Here is a 20352-nt window from a genome sequence, read left to right on the forward strand (position 1 = left end):
GCTCACAAGGCTGGCGGCCTCGGTGGGGTCGGTTTTGGTGACCGTGCTGGGTTCTTGAAGGGCAGTGTGGGGCGGGGAGCAGCGTTTGCGACGCAGCATTCCTGGACACTAAGATACAGAGTAAACCTCGTAATTGCTCCCTTGTTGTTTTCACGTTGATCTTTTTAAATCTTTTTAAAATACTTTCTCAGGAAACGCCATCTTCTTTGAATAGATGAGAGACTGGGTTTCATATGGCTGGAAATTCCGTACCGTCGCGAGAACCTCGGTTTCCTGACCGTGTTCGACACCCGAGGCTGGGCGGCTGGCTTTCTGTGAACCACGCCCAGGGATCCAGCCTCTCATCCCGGCTCCTTCTGAGACCAGGACTGGGAGCTTGGTGGTGGCCGGGGGTGCTCTTGGGGGTGGGGGTGGGGGCGGAAGCGAGTCCCAGGAAGACGCTCCCATGCCCTTGGACTCTGTTGTAATGGTGCTGAGGTTCTCTGAGCCGCTGCCTCGGAAACCACATTGCCAGTGGGATTTGTGATCTGGGGACGGAGGCGCGGCGTCCACTACACAACCCTTCCCATTTTCTGTGTGTTTGAAACTCATTTCTCAAGGAAGATAAATGGAAAATGGGGCCCCTTTGGGCTAACTTTTCAGTATAGCACCCTTTAGAATCAGGAAGCTGGGTCATATGGTTTTATCAGAAATCTTTATCATTTTGGTCAAGAGACAATGCTGTTAATTCTTGTGTTTCTGGGAAGAATATTCTAAATGAGTTTCCAGGAATAGCTTCTTCAGCATGTCTACAAGGGAAGAGTGACCTCTCAGAGCGAGGGTGGTTGTGTTTAGCCGTCAGCCGTCACTTAGGAGACAATCAATTTTGAGTTTCACGCAGAGTGCTTTTACTCCAAGCGAAGTGCCCGTTCCGATCTCCAGTCCTTGCAGCGACGAGCCCGGCTTCTCTCTGTCCTAGGGAGCTGGAGTCTTGTCAGTAGGAATGGACAGTGCAGAATGTGGACTTTTAAATCAGATGTTGCAAATCGACCCCTTTTTTTGTTTATGCGACCGTCTTTCCCTCCGTGACAGAGACCTCCTCTCCACCCGTCTCCCGAAGTGGGGGGCACGTCTGTAGTGTTTTAGCCGCCGCTCCCCGCCTGCCCAGTGTGTGCAAGTGCTGCGTCTGTGCCTCCTGTGTATTACTTCTCCGGGACTGGCAGCCCAAGTGAAGGGACCTGTCTCCTGAGAAGGGAACCCCGCCCCGAGAGCTTGGCCAGGGCTCTGTGCCTGTGCGCGAGGTCCGTGTAGCCGGCTTCGTCCCAGGAGCCCTTGCGGACGGCGCCCTGACTCCTGCTTCTCTCTTTGCTGCTTCCCACCTCGAGGCCTGCCCTCACCCCGTGCATCCGTCCAATGCAAAGTAGGAAGGAGAAGTTGTACAAAGATGCCAGGTTTCATGGTGAATGTGATTTTTTTAAAAAAACCTATTTACTGGCATACACCCTAAATGTTTTTTCCAGCTAATGTAATGATGATGACCTCAGAGTTCAGTTCAGAGTTCTGCGAAGGGTATTTTAGGAATCTAGTCCCCACCATCCTTTATTTTCATAACTAGAATCTGCTTAGTAAAGTCGTCAGGAGGTGGCTTTCTTTTGTTATCCTATTTTTAGTTTCAGACCCTCGAGAGGAAGCTATTTAGTGGTTACTCATCATTGTGAAGAGGGTCTAGCGATTGCAGGAACTTGTCAGGGCAGATCGTTTTTTGTAGTTGGAGTGTGGTTAACATGCAGTGTTTCAGGTGTCCAGCGCAGGTTGGGTACATGGCGTACATCATGAAATGCTCCCCGCGATCCGTGCAGCCCCCACCTGTCGTCCTGCTTCGGTCACCAGGGTTATCCCAGTGTCACTGACGATGCTGCCTGCGGCTCGTCTCCTCCCGCGGACTTGTTTTCTGACCACGAGTGTGTGCCTGTGAGCCCTTCGCCGGTGTGGCCTCCCCACGTGTCCCTCCCCTCTGACAACAACCGGTTTGTTCTCGGTTTCTGTTTTGTTCGTCTGTGTTTGTAGCTCCCACACACACGTCTTCCAGCTTCCTTCGCGGCTTGTGAAGTCCCGATCCAGGTAGATGCGGGCAGGAGTAGCTGTTTAAAACAGGGACTTCGCGAGACACTCGGCCCTCCTGGGATACTGTCTCGTCGCGTAGCCCCTCCGCCTGCGCTTTCCCCTCTTCCCCGGCTAGGCTGTTCGCCGTGGAATTGTGGATCCGCGCATCCAGGATGGCCCTGGGCCGTGCGCGCGCCGGCGGGTCGGCCTTGCCCTAGAGCGCTGTTTGCGGACGGGTCGCCCCCACGTCCTCAGTTAGAAAGCGTGTAGCCCTCCGTTAATGAAGAGACATTTGCCAGTATCAGGGAACCTCCGAAGACTTTGTTTGTTGAGTAAACCCCAGAGCAAAGATGGTTTTACGGGTTTACTGTGGACTTGTCTGGGGAGTCCCGGGACCAGCTGAAGCGGAGAACAAGGAGGGTGCGCTCTGCCTTCGGCTCTGTGCCAGTTTATGATCGCTTCCGTTCCGCAGGCGGCGAGAGCCGCTCCGTGTTGCGAGGGCCGTGGCCGTCGGAATTAAGGGAAACGACCGTTTTCCAGTGTGCGTTTCTCGAATCTGAAGCTGCCCCTGCCCCGTAGAGCAGCCCCGTTTGAAGAACAGTAGGAGCTGACTCTGCGTGGATTATAGTAATTTGGTGATTCCGGCTGAGTCATTATACTGCATGGCAAATTGATTTTTCTCTTTCCATTTATCTTCGTGGTGGAGCGCCTCCAGGAGCTCACCTGCAGGCGCGGACGGACGTGCGGTGCTGTTCCGCGGAACTTGGACTAACCGGGTCTCTGCGAGATGGCCAGAGGCCTGTATGTCATTTCCGCGTACGACTTCGTTCTCAATCCTAAACTCTCCGGATGCGCCCTCTTCCTCCCGTGCTCATGCCTTCCTCTTCCTCCTGTCTCTGTCTTCTCTTTGCGACCCGTGGCCCTTAGATGCGGGGCGTGTGTTGGGTGGGGGCGGGGTCCTGACGCCCGATCGCAAAGCGCTTCTTTGGAGCAAGACGCCCGTGAACAGGCTTCCCAGGGCTTTAGGGACCACTGGTGGTGTTGGTAGTCTGGAAAATTGTAACCCTTTTTCCTTGGGCTTTTTCGGCTGATGTCTCTCTGCCGCATCAGTGACTCCCCACGCCAGCCACGTGTCCTTTGGCTCTGGGGGTCTGTTACAGCACGGGCTGTGAGCAGAACCATCAACTCTTTCTACAAAGAAGAACTCCCCGATACTGTCGCCGGGCCAGGGGGCGGGTACCTGTCTCCAGGGATCCCAGGATCGGCCTCTCGCTGCCTGCAAAATCTGAAGGCAGACAGAGGAGTGGTGGTGAAATGAGAAACGAATGTGTTTCCTTAAGGCCACTACTGAGAAGACGTCCACGTGCACATAAGGAAACGTGGAGCAGAGGCGGCTGAGTACGTGCAGGTGGGCATGAAGCGTGAACAGGTCACGGTCTGGGGTCTGTCGCGGGTGGGGGCTTGCTGGCCCCTGACAGTCCTTACTTCTGGGGGTGTGGTCTGGGTTTCCATCGGGGTTCCCGGCAGAACCCAGCTGGCAAGTCTGAGGTCGGACAGAGGCAGCTCCTTGCCCCATCCGTACGCTTCCCCGGCACCGGGGCCGGCTGTCGTCTGTTCCCAGGAGTGACCCTGAGGGTCCGGGCCTTTGTCGGGAGCGGCTCGGGCTGAAGCGCGTCAGAGATATGAAACTGGTCACCGCGGCTCACGGGGTGGAGGCTGGACGTGCTTTGATCTCATGTTGGCCGGGATGTCGGAGGACCTTTTTGAGACAAGCCGCAGGCTTTCGTCAGGCCTCGTAGAATGTCTGTCGTTCCTGCGGGAGGTGTTGTCAGGGGGCAAATACGTTCATGACGGAAGTGCTTTCTGAAGAAGATAGGGGTTTGCCAGGGGGAGGCTTCTCGGAGGCTGAGCAACCTGCCCTGTGCCGGTGGGAAGCGGGGCCCCGTCCTACTGGATTCCAGAGTTCGGTAGGGGCGGGGCTGCTTCTGCCCTCTGAGTGCTTGTCAACGGTCCTCGGGCTCCTTTTCTCCGTGGGGGAGGGTGACAGCCGTTCCAGTGACGCAGGAGATGGAAGTAAGCCTCTCGTCAGAGCGGACGGTGCAGTGGGGGCCGCCAGGGCAGGATTACCGGACCGGAGCTCAGAGGCGGGAGGGTCTGGGCCACGGGGCTGGTGTCCTGGGTGTGGCCCCTGCCCCGGGCTGCCAGCCGAGTGCCCCGGGGACTCGTGTGTCCTGCTCCAGTGGCCTCCTCCTGCTCCCCTGCCCCTCAGGCCGAGGCACTGGGCTTCTCGGGCTGGGGGTCCTGGGCCCTGAGCGTGATGAGATGGTCAGTTGTGGGCCTTCCCGTCATCGGGGCCAAGTGAGGGACTGGGAGCACTGCTCTGCCCTGCTCTCTGCGCAGGTCTAGCGGGTGGACGGACGGACGGACGGCTGCGCGTGTGCTCTTCAACACTGACCCCTGAGCAGAGACTCACGCCTGCAAAGGCTGTCCCCAGAGACGACCTTGGCTCACCCTCCTACTGTCTGCGCAGGTGTCCGAAGCGGAGGCGCAGGCACTGGGGATGGGGCTCCTTCCAGTCCACTCCCCGGCTGCTCCCCTCCGAGGGCTGGGCTCGGCGGGGGGAGCCACGAGCAGCAGAGCTGCCAGGGCCTGTGGTTTCCAGCCGGGTCCTGCGTGGATTGTGTGTGTGCTGAGTTGTGTGTGCGGGGGGCCGTCTGTGGGGCCATCCCCCACCCGCTGCCATGGTTCCTGCCCGCGCTGGGGTCTCCCCACTGGGGGCCCATGGGGTTGGGGCGATACAGGCACCGGGAGACTCCCACGACCTCGCTGCCCCTGCCGGGAGCTCGGGCCTGCAGCTGTCCCCATGCGTGCTGTTGTACCCCGGGGGTGGGGGCCAGGTGTCCCTGCGGCCTCTCTCCCCGCCCTCCTGCACCAGCATCCCAGGTGATCCCTGGTAAGCAAAAGCTGCCAAGCCGGTTCAGTGCAGGGAGGTGGTGTGTCTGACCTCAGGGGCTGTCCGTGTGGCCGGACTGTCCCCTCCCACCTGCTTTCTCACTGTGGCCCGGAGCACAGCAGGGGCTCTGAGACTGCAGAAGCCGGGTCTGGGCTGTGAACGAGAGCCTTCCTGCCTTCTGTGATCAGAGGCGGTCTCTGGCTCGTCTCCCGGTAGGACGTGCGTGCGTACGCGGTCGGTGTCACTCTTTCTCTGTCAGGAGGGGAGTCCCCCGGGCGTTGCTGCTGGCGTCTGGCATGGAGAGTCCGCAGGCTTCTCGCAGCTCCCAGCGCTGTGTCGGGGGCCGTGGCTGCAGGGTCCCCTGTGCGTGCTGGTTTGTAGGGTCCGTGCTGGCCCCGGCGGGTGAGGCGTTGCACTGAGTAACATCTGACGCGGATATATTACTCAGAATTCTGCGGAACGGAAAAGGGCAGTAAGTGGCATCCACCTCTCATTTCGGGGTCTGCGAGGATGGTTAAGGCCTCTCTTCAGCCCCGACCCGCCCTCCCATTCCGCCACCCCAACCCGCCATCCGTCCCGCCCGGGCTCTCCAAGGCTCCCTTGGCCCCTCTACCTAGAGGGCTGTGGTCTGCGTCTGTGTCTGTGACCGTCCAGCTCGCCTGCTGGAGGCCTTTGCTGGCCCTGCTGGGCTCTCTGTCTGTCTAAACGCCGGTGTATTTATTGGCTGAGACTAGTACACATGGGACGTGTGGGTCCCAGTGCAAACACCAGTTACCTGCTTCCCAGCCCCACAGCTGGAACTCTGGTAATCAGACACCATTCCCGGTGAGGAGTTTCCCAACTGCACGACACTATGTGTGTGATAATCCCAGCTTTGTAAACCACCTGTAAGCTGTTCCTGGTGGTCCTGGGGGAGAGGAGTGTGAGGGCATTTTCCCTGTCCTCTTGGCACACGTCCTTATGTACTTTTAGCGAGAGTACTTCTGTATTCCAGTAGAATGAAAATGACGATTTATGGCATCAAATCCTTTGAAGCCGCCCTGAAAGTGCTGGTGGTATGAAGCGCAGCAGTACGTAGTCCTTACAAACCAATTAGAACTTTTATTCACATGGAAAACGACTTCCTGGTAGCCCTCCCGTCCTGGGGGAGGGGGCGGCCGCCTGGGCCAGTGCGCACGGCTGGGGGGTCTCTGCTCTCGTTACTGGCCCCTGGAAGCGAGGTGGCTCTGACCCTGGGCCTCGACAGAGCGTGCTCACCTGGCCCCGAGCACCGTCCAGGCCAGGCCACTGGTCCGGGGGACGCTCCTGCAGCCGGAGACAGCTCCGGTCCTTGACCCTGAAACCGAGCACGGCCGGGGGCCCGCACCTGGGCCACCGCTCGCCCCCCAAGCTCTGCTTTCCCACCTGTGCGCTCCCGTCTGCCGTGCAGGAGCCTGGCCGCGTGGGGCAGCACCCAGGAAACTCATTCTCCGTCATTCAGCCTGGCCTTCGGAGCCCCAAGGCAAGGCTGGGGTTGGGGTGTGGGTGCCCAGAGGACCCAGGGCCGCCGGCCAGCCTTTGGGAGCCGGTGGCTTTGCTCCTCAGTGGAGCGTCGTCATCTGAGTCTGCAGGGAAGTGTTTCCATGCAGAGAAGTGGGAGGTGGGCGACCAGCTTCGTCCCGTCAGCCCTGTGGGCTTGGGCGCCCCCCCCCCGCCCCGGGGAAGGTCACGGTGTCCTCGACCGTCTTTGCAGTTTTCCCAGTAGCTCTAAGGGGAAGACTGTTGGTAGAAGCTGGTTTGAAGAAAATGGAAATTCAGACTTCCGAGAGGTGAAATTCTCTTATTGTGAATAAGCACCCGCCCACCCCCGGCGGAGGAGAAAAGGCCACGGGCGCCGCTCGGGGCTGTCCCAGCCGCTTGTTGTGCGCTCAGTGGGGCCGCCCTCGCCGGGCTCCCCGTGGGCCTCCGTCACGGACCGTGGTCGCGCCCTGGGGCAGCGCTAGCGGGAAGACGTGGGTCCCCTGCGGAGCGTCTGTGGGGGCTTCCCGGGGACCGTTTCCCTGGCAGGTTCTCCTCGGGGCGAGGTGGGGGGTGTCCTGCCTTAGACGCCACACCGGGTTTTCGTCTCCGTCTCCACGCTTCAGCCTGTTCCTGTCATTGATTGTGATTGTGGGGAGCCGTGGGAGCCCCTTGCGTGGGGACGGGGTCCTCGCTGGAAGAACCCAGCCCTGTGGCTCCCACGAGGCCATGTTCCCCGTGAGCTGGTGGGCAGGAGCCAGGCCCAGTCAACCTCTGCCTCGTCCCCGGTGCTTCCATGTGTGGATCGCGCAAGGGTTTTGTTAGAGAAAACCCCGGATCGACTCCCAAGCTCTGTGTGTCCTTGTTTGCAGGAGCCGACTTAGACCCTACTTATGCAGTTTATTTAGTGTTTGAGTGGATGCTTCACATTTCCCCAACTACATGATATCAGTCCCGGACCTGTCTGATGAAAACCCCTTTAAGTTGGGTATTATTTATCCCTTTCTTCTTTTGGTGAAAAAGGTAACCTTTAGCTGTGGAATGGGTCAATGAATTGTCACAAGTGTATAACCTGAAAACACCGTAGAAATACATTCGTATACTTTTTCATGCAGAGAACAAAGGAATAATAAAGACCAAGAGGACCCGCTGGTACAAAGTATTAGGTTTCCTCAATTCTAGAAGATTTCGTTTTGAAGGTCTGTTTCCAACAAGGTCCATCTTCTCCAGCCCAGGGTGGGGAGAAGGTGCTGGACTGATGGTCTGGGGACTTGCCAGTCCTAACTCAACAGACAGTTTCTGTTTATTCATTCATTCATTCATTCGACATAGAGAGAGATCACACGTCGGCACAGAGGCAGGCAGAGGCAGAGGGAGAAGCAGACTCCCCGCCGAGCAGAGAGCCCGATGTGGGACTCGATCCCCAGACCCCGGGCCAGGATCATGACCTGAGCCGAAGGCAAATGCTTCATGTATGGGGCCACCCAGGTGCCCCTATTTGGTGTAGTTTAAAATGCTTAATACATTAAAATTGTAAAATCCCACAAATATTTTAGAATGTCAATATTTAATTTTAAAAGTAATCTGAAGAATGAGATATAGATTAATAACTCATTTGTAATCTTAAAATTCTAACCTTTTATTTTATTTTATTTTTTATAATTTTTTATTTTTTTATTAACATATAACGTATTATTAGCCCCAGGGGTACAGGTCTGTGAATCGCCAGGTTTACACACGTAACCTTTTATTTTAAAATAGATTTTATTTCTTCCTGGTGTTTTAAAGTGGATTAATCCAAAGGCACCACAGTGGTAAAACAATGTTCATACTGACTAGTTGGTAGCATAGTTTCGAGTGTATCATTTTATTGGATGATCCATTAACCACAGGAAAACAGTAGGGTTAGAAATTAAAAACAAACAAAAAAAACAGGGCTCAAGGTTAAATGTCCTGTGCAGGTCTCGTGGGTGTAAACGTAGCACAGGACCCGCCTCTAGGGGCAGGCTGGGTAATCGTGGGCAGGAACTCAAAGAATTTTGTTGAATCTCCCCAAACCATTCTCTTCTCCCAGCTGGGGAGAAAAATAAAATCGCTGGGTCATTATATTCTGTCTCATAAAGGCTTGTCTGCAAGGCATCATACTTTGCAAAAAAGACAGAAGTTTACATATTAGGATCGACTGATCAACTATGTTGAAAACACAAAAACTGGATCCTTTCTGTTTGGATAGAAATCCGTATCCGGTCTAAGGGCTGAAGTACTTTCTCCTGCTCTGTAGCTTGCCTTTTCCGTCCGTGATGGTTTCCTTTGCTGTGCAGAAGCTCTTTATTTGACCGAGTACCAGTTGTTTAGTTTCGCTTTTGTCGCCTTTGGTATCAGTGTCTGATCCAAGAAACCACTGCCAGAGCCAATGTCAAGCATCCTTTCCCTGGTTTCGCCCATACAGCAAAAAGCATGTAAGCCAATTAAAAACTGGGCAAAGGACCCAAACAGACATTTTTTCAGAGAAGACCCACAAGAGGCCAATGGGTACGTTGGAAAGATGCCGCACGTCCGCCGTCATCAGGGAAATGCAGGTCAGCACCGCGGCGTGCTCGGCTCAGACCCGTTGGAACTGCTCTTCTCCACAAGGGCTGGCAAGGCTGTGGAGGGAAAGGAGCCTCGTGCACGGCTGGGGGCGATGTGAAGTGGTTTGGTACCCCACACGGGGAGGGGAGCCAGGCGTCCTGTCCGCGTACAGCTCTCCCTCTCTCCGGACCTGTGACTGTGCCCGGGTTTGTCCCGCAGACCCGACGGCCCTTCTGACGCCTGGGGTCCCAAGGGGCGGGTGGCCCTGCCAGCCTCCCTGGCTGACTGCCACTCTGTCTGCGGGCCGGCGGGCACGCTGACCTTCTGCGGCCCCGGATCCGGGGCTCTGGGGGTTTCTGCTATGTTCCCTGGAGAAAATTCAAGGGAGGGGAATTCTGCGATCCTTTTACACACTGTCCTACCGACCCCAAACACTTTGTACTCCGGGGCTGCTTTCCTCTTCGTTTGGAGTGGAGTGTGAATGACCTCGACGCTGTGCCCCCTGGTCTTTGTGCTTCTAAACCCCTTCTAGTCTGTTGAGCCTCCCTCCCAGGCCGCCCTGTCGGTCATGGTTCAGTGCCTGTCCTGGACCACCTGCAGACACACCCCGCTTCACGGAAGCAGGATGTGGAGTTACCGCAGAGACTCCGCCCCTGCTTCGTGCAGGGGAAGGCTGCCCCAGACCCCGTGCGTCTTGGGGAGGGCCACTCGTTTCATGTCTGCCCTCGTGGGGCCAGGATCCTGTGAAGGCTTTCCTGCACGGTGGGAGCCAGCCTGACGTTCGGTTAACGGGAGGGCTGACCTAGGAATCGTGCAGATGGTTCGTAGAAGCCCTACCACGAAGCAGGGGCACAGCTTCCTCGCCGTACACCATGCCTGTAGCCAGGACCGGCCATCTCGCGGACAGTTTAGAGCCTCGGGTTTAGATAATCTGTCCTCACGTTTGCTGTGTTTTTCCCTTACCTGATTTGAAGGCACATTTTTTAAAAATTAAAAACATAAAAAATTTGCCGATATCTGGTCTTTGCCAGGTGTTCTGCTTTCCTGTGGGATCAGTTTCTCTTTACAAGTTGTGTTGTATTGGTTGCACTTGTGTAACCGGTACGTAGTTGTACAGACAAACCCGCTCCTCCGTCAGGGTGCAGCTCCGCTGGGGAGCCCAGGGCGTGGGAGGTGAGCCTGCTGCGGGGAGGGGTGGCACCTGACTCCCCGGGGGCTGCCCGGTGGGGCTCTTGGTGCCCATGGTCCTGGGTTCTTGGTCCGCAGCCGCTCCCCGTTTGTGGCAAGGTCAGAAGTTATCTGGACAGTCTTCTGCTTTTTTAAGAATGCACATTCACCGACGTTTAAAGGTATGACGCTTTCCACAGGGTCCTTGTAGGAGGAATGGGGGTCCCTCTCTCCCCAGTCACGCGGACCCTGTCACATGCTGCTTATCAGCCCTGTGCAGTGATAAACCGTGTAGTAACATAACTGACGTCAGAACACAGGCGTCCTCGACTCTCGAAGGGCTTGGAGGTGTTCCAGAGCTGACCCAGGCTGTGCTTCGGGGGGCCGGGGAGAAGCTCAGGGCTCCCCGCGCAGCGTCCGCAGGGGTGCTGATGAAGGCCGGGGCCGGCCGGGGATGCGAACGAGCGGAGGAGCCTTCACGACGGATCGGGGGAGGGGAGGATGGAGGCGGAGCCGTGCTGGTTATGAAGACGTTGCTGGTGTTTGTGGGGGAGAGTGAGTCGGGGAGACAGAGGATGAGGTCATTTTGGACATGACCTTGAGATGCTTCTGGGCGCCACGTGAGCGGAGAGTTTGAAAACCGGACCGGTGCTTGGAGAACCCGCAGGGATGGTGTGGGCTTGGGGGCCGCCTGCGCAGCTGGCGGTTGAGCTCCGGAGCGCAGGAGGGCCGAGGTGGAGGCTCCGGGCCGGAACGGGCTGTCTCAAGGCCCCGGGTTTGCAGTCCTTCTAAGCCCAGAGGAGAGAGGTTTTCTAGAAGAGAATTCGAAATGTGTCCTGAGAACCAGGAGGGCAAGCACTTGGCGTCTGGGAGCCGGTCCTGTCTGACCCCAGTGGTTGGGGTCAGGCCGGGGGAGACCACCCTTCCAGGACTGGCAGGTCCCTTGGGAAGGCCCGTGGGGGACGACGCTGTAGGGGGCGGGGCCGAGCAGGTGAGCCAGGAGAGGGGACGCCCACGTGTGCCGGAGGGGAACCATGGACTTGGGGCCACTGACAGTTGTGGTCTGTCCCTGGCTGCTCTTCTGGGTTCACGGTGCCAGCCTTGCCAGGGGAAGGGCGTGCGGGAGCGGCCCCAAGCCGGGCTGTGCCGCGCGCTCTGACGGTGGCTATGGGGGCCGCTCCCGGGGAGCAGGTCTCTGCGGGGGTTGCGGGGCAGCCTCTGCCGTCCTGACCCCTGCCGCGTCAGTCAGGTCGCGTGTAGCCGGCGGGTCCCTGCCTTCCATGTGGAGGGGCTCCAGCGGCTGAGAACCGTGGTCTGAGTTTGGAACGGGTCCTTCCTGCACCTCAGTCCCGCTTCTCCCACGCGTGAATGGGTGGGGCGTCACCCGTGAGGCCGAGCCCGCGGCGTCCGGCGGGAACCGAGTGGCCCTCGACCTCGCCCGTCTTCATCCTGGCGTTTGTTGGCGCCTCTCCCGAACCAGCAAGCCCGAGGGAGCGGCCGGGGTGACCGCGTCCACCTCTGCCACGCGCTCCGTGCTCCGAATGGAGAGTGGGAGGCGGGAGACGGGGCGGTGGACACGGGAACCCTTGGAGGACGAGGGCAGCCCTGGGCCGGGATGGCTGGGGAAGGGGAGAATTTTCTCGGTGCAGACGGGAGGGCCTCGTGGAGAAGAGAGTCTTGGAATTTTTGCCAAATTATTACCAAATTATTTCATTATAGTGACTGTGATCATCACTGTTATATGGGGTGAGTGTAGTTGAAGAAAAAAAGGTTTTGAAGAGCTTCAGGATAGAACTGTGTTCTAATTCCGGGGTTTTGCCTGAAATGCCACTTTTATTTTTGGTTAGATTTTGTGTGTGTGTTTGCGCTTATGCTACAGTGTTCCAAATGCTGTATTTTTGGGATATGTTAGCTGTGGAGAGGTTTAAAATTAGATTCCTAGAAATCAGGTTATGGGAGCTCTTGGCCACGCGGCGCAGGTCGCATTCGGAGCACCTGGACGAGGTCTGGCGGCGGCTGGCGTCGAGGGCGCGGGAGGAGGGCGGCGGGCCGCGCTCGTGGGCTCCCGGGAGGCTCCTGGAGCAGCAGGGGCGCGCTCAGAGCTCCGGGCCCTGCCGCCAGGTGCGTTTCTTCCCGCTCTCCGCGGGCTCTGACAGCGCCGCCCTCTGTGCGTTCCACGCGGAGCGCCCAGGCCCTCGGAGCCCCTCTGCGGGCGGGAGAAGGAGCGGGGTGCCCGCCGCCCTGCCGCAGGCCTCCCCACGAGGACATTCCCTGGCGGGGCTCCCCGGGCAGCGCGCTCCTGTCCTCTGTGGCCGGGTCTGCTTTCCCGCGGGGCGACGGCTGGGCGCCCGGTGTGCGGGGATGAGCGGGGGGCAGGCTGCAGGGAGCCGTCGGGGCAGGCCGCAGGGAGCCGTCGGGGCAGGCCGCAGGGAGCCGTCGGGGCAGGCTGCAGGGAGCCGGTGGACGGAAGAGGCGAGGGAGCGGGTCCCAGCGGGCAGCGCACTGAGTAAGTGGCCGGCGCAGCCCGCGCAGCCCGCACAGCCCGCACCGCCCGCACCGCTGTCGTGGCCGCGGTGACGGGGACAGGAGCCCGTCAGTCCCGTCCGAACTCCGAACTCCGGCTCGGCGGGCGCGTCTTGCTCCCCGGGGCTGCTCGGCCGCGGCTGGACGCCGGTTCGCGGCCCGACGGCAGGTGTCGGCAGCCTCGCTCCCCGGGCGCGGGCTGCGCGGACGCGGCGCCGCGTTTCCAGAAGGTACGTTGAGGGGAGCGCGGCGCTCGCTGCGGAGTCCGACCCCGGAGCCCCGAGCGCGTGTGGCTGAGCGCGTCGCGGGTGCCTGTGTCCGCTGCGCTGCGATCGCGGGCGGCTGTGCGGGTCTCTCGGCCGTGCGGGGACTTCCCCGGATCCCGCACTTCTGATTCCCGGCGCCCACCTGCCCGCCGCCCACCCGCCTCCCCTCAGGCAAGCACCCGTTTGAGTTTTGTAGGAACTTGGTTTTGTGTTTAAGATCACGGACACGAGTGAAATACTGCGGTGTTTGCGGTTCTCCGACCTGACTCAGCGGGTGCCCCAGGTCCGTCCGCGGCCGCACGGACGGCGGGAGCGGGTTCGGGGCTGCGCAGTGCTCCACGGTGCGCTCCCCGTGCCTTCCCCGACCGTCCGTCCGCGCCCCCGGGCTGTCCGGCCGCCGCCTGTCGTGGACGCCGTGGCTGGAACCAGCGGGGGCCTATGTTCTCAATTAGCGTTTTCCTTCTCATTGTGTTGACCGGAGCATAGGTTACCTCTTTTTTAGCTTGGCGAGGACCCTCCGCGCTGTCCTGCAGAGCGGCCGCACCGGCCCGCACTCCCCCCGCGGTGCACAGCCTCCCCGCCTCGGCGCACCTGCTGTTTCTCGTGTTGCTTTTCCCGTTCTGACACTTTAGTCATTCTGAGGTCATATCTCATTGGCCTTTAATTTGCATTTCCAGGGCGCCTGGGTGGCTCAGTGGGTGAAGCCTCTGCCTTCGGCTCAGGTCATGATCCCAGGGTCCTGGGATCCAGCCCCGCATCGGGCTCTCTGCTCAGCGGGGAGTCTGCTTCCTCCTCTCCCACTCCTCTAGCTTGTGCTCTCTCTCTGTTAAATAAATAAGTAAAATCTTAAAAAGAAATGGCCTTTCCATGACGGTGAGTGATGTGGAGCATCTTTTCATGGGTCTGTTGTCCATCTGGATGTTGTCTTTGGAAAAATACCTATTCAGCTCCTTCACCCATTTTCTTTTTTTTAATATAGCTTTAACCACTTTTTTAAAAAAGATTTTATTATTTATTTGACAGTGATCACAAGCAGGCAGAGAGAGAGAGGAGAAAGCAGGCTTTCTGAGGAGCAGAGAGCCGGATGAGGGGCTCGATCCCAGACCCTGGGATCATGACCTGAGCGGAAGGCAGAAGCTTTAACCACTGAGCCACCCAGGCGCCCCCTTCACCCATCTTTTAATCAGACTGGTTTTTGTGTGTGTTGATTCATAGGGGTTGTTCAGCCCTTATCAGATACGTCATTTGCAAATATCTTCTCCCATTCCCTAGGTTGCCTTGTTGTTTTGTTGGTTGTTTCCTTGGCTGTGCAAAGCTTTTTATTCTGATGTATTCCCAGGAGTTTATTTTTGTTTTTGTTTCTCTTCTCTGAGAAAACCTGTCCAGAAAAACGTTGCAAAGGCCAGTGTCCGAGAGATTGTGGCTTATGTTTTCTTTCTGCAGTTTTAGGCTTTCGAGTCTCACATGTAGGTCTTTAACCCATTTTGAGTTTATTTTTGTTACTGGTATAATAAAGTGGTCCAGCTTCATTCGTTGGCACGTGACTGTCCGGTTTCCAGCACTTCTAGAAGAGGCTCTCTTTTCCCTTGTGCACATTCTTGTCTCCGTTGTCACAGATCAATCGCCCGTAGACGCCTGGGTCTGTTTCTGGGCTCTCTGTGCTGTTGCGCTGATCGAGGTGTCCGTTTCTGTGCCAGGACCATGCTGTTCTCATGACTCTAGCTTTGTGGCATAGCTGGAAGTCCGATGGCGGTGCTCCAGCGTCCAGTGATTCCGTCTAAACTCTAGCTCTGTGGAGGACGCTGCTGGGAGCCTGATGGGGATGGGTTCAGTGTGGAGGGCTTCGGATGGTACGGACATTTCCGCACTGTTTGTTCTTCTGACCCGTGAGCGTGGAACGTCCTTCCGCTGTGCTGTCTTCCCCTCCTCCCCTCAGTGCTGGGTGGTTTTCAGAGTACAGGTCTCGCCTCTTTGATTTGATTCATTTCGAGGTGTCTTCCTGTTTTCGGTGCAGCAGTTTCTCTTCCTTTATTTTTTGTGTCTAGAAATGAATCCGACTTCGGTATGTTACGTTTGTTATCCTGCAACTTTACCAAATTTGTTTATCGGTTCTGGTAGTTTTTTGGTGGGGTTTATAGTTTTCTACATACAGTATCGTGTCATCTGCCGGTAGTGGAAGTTTGACGTCTCTGCGGATCTGGGTGCCTGTTACTTCTTCTGTGTGAGCGACACGGCCGGCGCCTCTGGCCCAGGCCGGGTGGCGGTGCTGAGAGTGGACGTCCCTGCCTTGCTCCTGACCGCGGGGGTGAAGCTCTGTTTTCCCCACTGAGTGATGCTGACTCTGGGTTCTTCATGTCTGTGTTTTACGTTGAGGTCCGTTTCCTCTGTCCCTACTTCGTGGAGAGTTTTCCAGTGAATGGATGTTGTACTTTGTTGAACGCCTCCTCTGCATCCACCGCGATGATCATGTGGCTTTCATCTTCGTTAACGTGGTGTAACGCGTGGACGATGTGTGTTGAATTCGCCTTTGCCTCCCTGGGTTAAGCCCTGCTTGATCATGGAGAGTGATTTTTTTAATGTATTGTTGAATTTAGTCTGCTAGTGTTTTGTTGAGGATTTTTGCATTTGTGTTCAACAAGGATATTGGCCGATATTTCTCTTTTGTGTGTGCATTTATTTGGTTTCAGTATTAGGATAATGTTGGCCTCATACAATAAATTTGAAAGTTTTCCTTTCTATTTTTTGGACTAGCTTGTGCAGAGTCGTTGTTAACTCTTACTGCATTGTTTGGTAGACATCTGTGAAGCCATCTGGTTCTGGACTTTTGTTTGTTGGGAGTTTTTGATTATTGATTCAATTTCTGTGCCAATAATCTGTCTGTTCCAATGTTTTATTCCTTCTGATTCTTTTTTGGAAGATGATGTTTCTAGGAATTTATCCGTGTCTTGTAGGTTGTCTGCTTGTTGGCTTTACCTTCTCATAATTCTCTCTTATAACCCTTTTGTTTCTGTGGGGTCCATTGTTCCTCCTCCTTCATTTGTTTTATTTTTTATTCTTTTTAGAGAAAAAGTGGGGAGGGGCAGAGGGCGAGGGAGAATTGGAAGCAGGCTCCGTGCTCTGTGCTTAAAACGGCTTTTGCTGTGTCCCAAAGGTTTAAGACCATTGTTTTGACTTTCGTTTTTCTCCATGTGTTCTTCAATCTCTTCTTTGAATTCTTGAGGGACTCATTCATCGTTCAGTGGCGTGCGGTTGGGCCTCCACGCGTTTGTTCTTTCCAGATTTCTTCCTTATAAATGACTTTTAATTTCATACTCTTTTGGTCAGAAACAGAAACAGCTTGACATGATTTCCGTCTTCCTGACTTCATTGAAACTTGTTTTGTGGCCGAACATGGGATCTGTCTTGGGAAGTGTTCCATTTGAACTCGAAAAGACTGTGTGTTCTGCTCTGGTTTATTATTTTAGAGAGAGGGCGAGAGTGCGAGTGGAGGGAGGGGTGGGCGGAGGGAGCAAGAGTCCCCAGCAGACTCTGTGCTGAGTGCAGATCCCAGCGCAGGGCTTGATCCCACAACCCTCAGGTCACAACCTGAGCTGAGATCAAGAATCGGACACTTAACCCACTGAGCCACCCCGTGCTCCTGTACTCTGTTTTTGGATGGAGTGTTCTGTATGTTTCTGTTAGGTCATCTGGTCTAGCTTGTCATTCAAAGCCCCTCTTTCTTCATTGGTTTTCTGTCTGGAGGAGCTGTCCATTGATGTACGCGGGGTTGTAAAGCCCCCAAGTATTATTGTATTACTGTCGATTTCTCCATTATGTCTGTCATACTTGCTCTATTCTTTAGGTGCCCCGTGTTGGGTGCCCAGATAGTCACATGGTTATAGCCTCTTTTTGGATTGACCCCCTTATCAGTATGTAATGTCTTTCGTCTCTTGTTATAGCATTTATTTATTTTTTATTTTTTAAAGATTTTATTTATTTATTTGACAGACAGAGATCACAAGTAGGCAGAGAGGCAGAGAGAGAGAGGAGGAAGCAGGCTCCCTGCTGAGCAGAGAGCGCGATGCGGGACTCGATCCCAGGACCCTGAGATCATGACCTGAGCCGAAGGCAGAGGCTTCACCCACTGAGCCCCCCAGGCGCCCCTGTTACAGCATTTATTTTAACCTCTATTTTGTCTGATTTAGGTCGTGATATCATGTCCCCCCCTTCATTTTCAGTCTGTGCACGTCCCAGGTGAGGGTCTGCAGCTGGCACCAGGGTCTTTCTTTTGTATCCATCCAGTCCCGCTGTTCCTTTCAATTGGAGCATTTAGTCCATTTACACTTGAAGTGATTACTCAGAGGCTTGTAAATGCCTCTAGCTGCCTTTTGTTACTTATTTTCCAGTTGTTCTTGTAGTTCTTGGCGCATTTCCTCTCCCTGTGGGAAGCCTCTCTGGCAGGGGCAGGTCAGTGGGACGTCCTCGAGCTCTGGCTCTCCGCTCAGGGCCGGCTGACCCCTTCGACACCTTGGAACAGCCTGGCCACTGACACCGGGCAGAGGCCCCCGAAGGTACCTGACATCTGTCTTGACGTGGGCGGGGAGAGCTGACGCTTGAACGGTGCCCGCACCGCTAACATCCGTGCCTTCCCAGGAGACTGCGTGCGAATTCCTGGCCCAGACGAGAACGCGCCGCACCGAGTCCGGGTGGGTTAGTAGTGGTCTTTGCTGGTGGGGGGATGGGTTAGTGTAATATTAGTGTTCTTGGTGACAAACCTGCTGTGTGCATCTCCAGCGCTCAAGGGTGCCCAGCACTACAGCAGGGTTTCTGTCTCTCCCTCCTCTTCCTCCCGTGGGCTGAGGCGGGGCCGGACAGCTGTTGTCAGAGGCCCTTCACCTTCTGTGTAAACTCAAGGTGCTGGTGTCACATTCCTTGACGGTGGAGTTGTTGGCAGCACCGGTGCTGCCTTCTCGGCCTCCTCGGCAGCTGCGACTCGAAGCAGAGCTCCGCACTGAAGACGGAGTTTTGATCAACGCCTGCCGTGCCAGAGCCCTGGGCCCCACCTGCGCCCTGCTGTTCTGGAGTCTCCCTGGTGCCACATGGCCCTTGTCCCTTGACCTCCCAACATCGGGCCACGTGGGGCCTTGTAGCACCGCGCTGCCTGCTGTACCCCGCTTCAGCAGGAAACCGGGACTGGAGCAGCATCGGGGGCACGAGGCACGTGGGTGGTGGTCCCGGCCCGTGCAAGGTGCCCCGTCGCGGGGCTCTGGAGCCTCACTGCTCAGATGGGAGCGTGTGGGGTCTCCTGCACGTGGAACGTCGGCAGGTCCCCTCTGAGGCGGCCCTGCTTTCGTCCTTTCTGGTCTCTGATGGGCGTCGGCCTGTGAAGGGTCGTCTCGTGCCCATCTCGGTGGGGGACTTCCTCTTATCCAAAGATGTACCTTCTGTCAACCTTTGAGGCGGAAGTCCTTGTGCTCGCGCTGGGACTTGAGTTTGTGGCGAGTGGCTGCTCCGGCCAGCGCACGGTCGGAGCGGCTGCGGTGATAGCAGGGTGTCCTGTCAGCGGCTGCAAAGGCCCAGTGGCCGACATACCTGCCCGAAGCCCCACCTGTTGCCGGAGGTTTTTGTGGAGCTTCTCGTGTCCTGGCGCGGTTGGCACCTGCATGCCTGAGGGCACGGGGCCTGGGTGGGGGGCTGAGCTGCGGCGGGACTTCTCCCAGGCCTGTGGCTCTGGGGACGTGTCCTAAACGGAGCCCACGTCCAGGAAAATGGTTGTTGATGTGGTGTTCTTCCTGTCTCTGACCCGACGGCACGGGCACATCTTACAGGTTGTCTTGCTTTTCTGCTGGCCTGGGTCTGTTGAAGAGTGAGCAGGGAGCTTCTTGGGTCGCGCTAGAGATGCTCTGATAATGCGTCTCCCAAAGCCCGTTCGTTCTTCAAAAACTGTCTGTGGCCCAAACTGTCCATTTAGAAAAGCACGCGATCCCGTGCTGTGGAAACAGGCCTTTGTGCAGAGGGCAGCACGGGCCGGGAGGGCGCGGGTGTTGGGGCCCTGGGTTGACTGATGAGCTCCGTGAAGCTCTGTGAGCTGTTACTGGTGTGAGATGAGGGCGTTCCGTCCTTGTGCGTACGCATGGCTGACGGCGGGCGTCCTGTCCCGTGGCCTGGCCCTGCTGCGGCCCTCTGCAGACCCCAAGCTTTCCCGCATCTCCGTCCTCTCCAGCACCCTCCCTCGGAGTCCCCTGCCAGGACTCCTGTTCTGTTCCTGCGAGGGAGCTGCCCCCTGTGCCAGTGGCTGCCCCATGTGGCTGGAGGGTGTCCGGCCGGTCCACGTCTGCGGGGAGGGTCTCCTGGTGGGTCGTGGGAGCGGGTCCCAGGCAGGGGCCGTTGCCTCTTCCTCCTTTAGCCGAGGCCAGAAGGCCTGCGGGGCTGGGTCTCAGCCCGGGACGCCCCTCCCCACGGGCGCACCCCACCCTGCAGGTGTCCTGCCTGGGGAACACGAGTGGTGTTCCTGCCGCTTTAAGAAGTGACCAGGGCCGCTCGCGGGAGCCCAAAATGCGGGCATTTCACATCCTGACAGCATTTTCTCGGAAAACCGTGGTCTCCAGACAACCAGACGTTGTCTTCTAACCAGAGCTAGGTGGCTTCGGGCAGGAGGGAACAGGACGGGTGGTTCTTGGTGACGCAACCGAGGCCTCGCCCCGAATCTGGAAGTACTTGTTTTCACTGGAGATGCCAAACCGCGTCCCCAGCCTGCCCCTAGGGGCCGGCCGTTCCGGGGAAGTGAGGTTTGGTGCCGGAGTGTTGGGGCGTCCAGCTCCCAGCCTGAGCGGGAGGGTGGGACTTGCTGGTGGTAGAAGACGACTCACCGGGGTCGCAGCCGGGAGGGCCGGGGGCGAGCACGGCCGAAGGATCCCCCAGCCCTCGAGCCAGGCTTCAGTCAGTGTGGCCGTCCGATGCGCGGGAAGGGGCGCCACGGCTGGTGTGGCAGAGACGCTGGCTTGCCCCTTGGAGTCCATGCTGGGCACAAGACCCCGGTGAGGCCGCACCTTTGTGAGCCCGGGGTCGGGGCGGCTCTGCGGGAGGACAGCCCGTGCGGCCTGTCCAGCTCCGTCCAGGCCACTGCTGGTCTCCTAAGGCGCCGGGCTGGCTTGCAGTACCCAGGGGCTCTGCATGGACAGACAGATGCTTGATGTGTGAGCAGAGGTGGCCGATGGCCAACCAAGGACCTTCTGATGTCCTGGAACTTTTGATGAAAGTTTGTGAAAATAGGATCAAATCTCTGGGCTTTCTCTTCTTCTTAAGGAAACAGCA

General features: G+C 57.1%; 1 protein-coding gene and 1 long non-coding RNA gene across 5 annotated transcripts in view; both read left to right on the forward strand.

The window, feature by feature from the left end:
* Nucleotides 1-20352, forward strand: part of DIP2C (disco interacting protein 2 homolog C) — a 348933-nt gene that overhangs the window by 8810 nt on the left and 319771 nt on the right. The gene's annotated exons all lie outside the window — the stretch shown is intronic.
* Nucleotides 818-17926, forward strand: LOC116594470. Its single transcript, XR_004287238.1, has 3 exons — nt 818-3906; nt 14738-14743; nt 17914-17926. It is a non-coding gene; the product is annotated as an uncharacterized LOC116594470 (long non-coding RNA).

This window comes from Mustela erminea, chromosome 6 (genome assembly GCF_009829155.1).
Source record: "Mustela erminea isolate mMusErm1 chromosome 6, mMusErm1.Pri, whole genome shotgun sequence".
NCBI lineage: Eukaryota > Metazoa > Chordata > Mammalia > Carnivora > Mustelidae > Mustela > Mustela erminea.